Genomic DNA, 3,512 nt, shown 5'->3' on the forward strand with positions numbered 1-3,512 from the left:
AGCAATGTAAAAAATATATAATAATAATAATTATACACTGATACTTGAGATAAGGGACAAAACATGTCTTACATACAAAAGTCAAGGAAAGTTAAAAATCAAGAAATTCATAATAATAAAAATACTGGAAAAGTGCAATCTAAATTAAATGTGTATATTCAGTGCATTTATTACTCATATTTTTAAATAATTTCATTAGAATTTTTAAAAATACATTTTCTATACTTCCCATTGTGATAGTTTCTGTTAAGAATTGTGAAAATATTGCTGGCATTTTAGTTTAGGTTATAGAGGCAACTTTAACTGAGAAAAAAACAAAATGGCTCCAGTGTACAGCACATGGTTAAGATGGAAATATATTCAGTTTTGTCAACTCCGTCAGAATTTTCAGAATAATGTGAAAACAGAAGAAAAGTGTATTTTATCACTTAACTCCTTTACTGACACCATTATTAGATAATTAAACACTTTACACTCTTGTTGGATGTTTCATAAAATAACATGCTTTTTAGTGTCTCTGACGGAGTTGACACAAATGACAGTAAGATGTAAGTTATAAAGAGAATAAATGTCAATTTTCAGAAAAAAAACACTTGTTCCCTTGCATGGTTCGTTAGCTGAGACCTTTGTCAACACATATGTCCATTTCATGTATGCTTATAAACAGTGTATGATTAATGGTATTTCATATGCCTTTCCATACAAAAATTTGATATAGTCCGAGTACAGTTGTAACACTTTTTGCTTTTTGCTCTACTGCACAAATACTAACCAGAATAAGCATGTCATGTTTTCACATGAAATGCCTTTATTTGTCTACCAACAAAAGAAATGTCAAAAACCTGCATACCTTGTGGTCCTTGTGAAGACAAGGAGCGCTTTTGTTAGAACTATCCCCATGCTGGTTGCTGTTACCCTGGGACAGTTGTAACACTCATTTGTAATGTGCTAAATGATGCATTAATCGTAACAAGCGAAATATACTAACATATTTTTATTCTCTGTGATTGTTTTCAAATCAATATATCTATCTATCTATCTATCTACTGTACCTCTCTCTGTCTGTCTGTCTATCTACGGTATCTATCTGGCTAACAGAATATATTTTAATGTTTAGGAAACTGAAAAAAACAACAACAATGTATCTTAAACATAATTAAAAGAGGTCAACATAAAGCAACACTTGGTATGAAGGTCTCAACAACACTTGCAAAAGTCACCAGCCGGTGGAGCAAATGAGAAAAATAAAATCACTCTGACCCACTTAAAGGAATAATTCACCAAAAAATGAAAATTCTCTCATCATTTACTCACCCTCATGCCATCCAAAATCTTCATTTGTGTTCTGCAGAAGAAAGAGAGTCAAATTCACCTGGGATGGCATGAGGGTGAGTAAATGATGAGAGAATTCTTTTTTATTTTTGGGTGAACTATCCCTTTAAATATTGATCTGTTTCTCACCCACACCTATCATATCGCTTCTGGAGATAAGGATTTAACTAGAGAGTCTTTCAATTAGAGTCTTATGGATTACTTTTATACAGCTTATATGTGCTTTTTGGAGCTTTAACATTTTGGTACCTATTCATATGCATTGTATGGACCTACAGAGCTGAAATATTCTTCTAAAAACTTTGTTTGTGTTCTGCAGAAGAAAGAAAGTCATACACATCTGGGATGGCATGAGCAGTGGGGGATTTAAACATGTGCGACATGGGCAGTTGCCCAGGGCGGCATCTTGCGGGGGAGGGGGGCGGCATCTGTCAACCCTGACAACAATTTTGGGGGCGTGTTGAAGCGGGTTTCGCCCAGGGCACCATACAAGCTAGAACCGCTACTGGGCATGAGGGTGAGTAAATGACGAGAGAATGTTAATTGTTTATGGTGAACAATTCAGGTGTGTGTGTGTGAGTGTGAGTGTGTGTGTGTGTGTGTGTGTGTGAGTGCGTGCGTGCGTGCGTGCGTGCGTGTGTGTGCGTGCGTGCGTGCGTGTGTGTGCGTGCGTGCGTGCGTGTGTGCACGTGTGAGTGTGTGTGTGGGTGCGTGTGGGTGTGTGGGTGTGTGTGAGTGTGCATGTGTGTGCATGTGTGTGCGTTTGAGTGTGTGTGTGTAAATAACATACCTTTGTAAGGCAGATTTATAAAGAAAATTAATCTGCCTTACAAAGTGGAAAAAATGCAAGGAGGAAGAAATACTTATTTTCCACAGCAAAACCAGTTTTTGTTACCCCTGACACTGGCCTTTTCATAAAGACGTTTTATGGCCCTATGTAATAGATAGGTAAGATCCTGATATATAAATACCTCTTTTCATTTTACCTCTGTACCTCACTTTTTCAATGAAATAAATAATTGTCCATCCTTCCTAAAAATTGTTATTGCAAAATAAGTAAAATCACCCACATTTTGTGGTGGTGTATCTTCTACCAAATCCTAGATATTTCTGAACTGTGTTGTGGAATTCAAACAGTGTGCTAGTATAGTTGTTTGTCTATAGTTGAATATGTTATGTAATCAACAGAGAACACTTCAGTTGTTTCAATGCCAGTATTTGCTTTTAATAAATACAATTTATAATTATGCAGTGAATTTTTCACTATGTGTGTCTATCATGTGCTCCTAAAACATGTAACTGCTGAAAACTGCAATATCTCCTGATTAACTTTATATATGTTTTTGTTTCTGTGTTGTAGTTGTTTGATGACCTTTCTTTCTTAAATATGGAAGGCCCATTCTCAGGATATAGTGCCAATGAGTGTGCATGATACTGATATAATATGATATAATAAACAGTATTAATCTATATTAATAAAATGTATTTAATCCCATTGCATTACACCCTGAAACATTTTGAATGTATTTGCACAAAAAAAGAGAATGAAACAAATTGTGCCCCTTTCATTACAGATGGGTTTGTGCCTTTGGTTGTTAGTCCTCAGTCGTTATCTGTTAAAATAAAAAGTGTTAAAAATAAGTGACACAGGAGCATCAGAGTTGTTCGTTCTCAAGTCTGTTTTGCTATCTTCTCCTGAATCAAGCATGGGGAGTTGTGTTCTGATTTGAGGGATTGGATTACAAATGCTTTTCAGATGTGTTTGCAGCTTGTACAGTAACAATGTCAGGGTTCTGCCCTTAGTTTTGGGTTTTTTCCACTTTGTGGCAGAGCCCTGACATGTCTGTGTTCTGTGTCTGTTTTATGTCTTGTGTCTGGATTCAGCCACTTCGGTTGGTTTGGTTTATTTATTTGGGGCAGTTTTAGTTTGTTTTTGTTATATTTTTTGTATTAATAAAAGCCCATATTGCTACCCTGCGTTTGAGTCCTGCCATTTCCTCCACAAAACCTGACAAACCAGGAGTCATGCATCTGGCATTCTGAATGAGACAAATTCTGAAAGTTCCATTTGAATTTGTTTGAGGTTAATTTCCTTGACTTTTCCCTACTTTTATTCGTAGTGACTTCCTAATGCTTTGTCTACTGATAAAGTACAACATGCAAAATCTGGTTATTTTGCA

Source organism: Myxocyprinus asiaticus, chromosome 47 (genome assembly GCF_019703515.2).
Source record: "Myxocyprinus asiaticus isolate MX2 ecotype Aquarium Trade chromosome 47, UBuf_Myxa_2, whole genome shotgun sequence".
NCBI classification, from domain to species: domain Eukaryota; kingdom Metazoa; phylum Chordata; class Actinopteri; order Cypriniformes; family Catostomidae; genus Myxocyprinus; species Myxocyprinus asiaticus.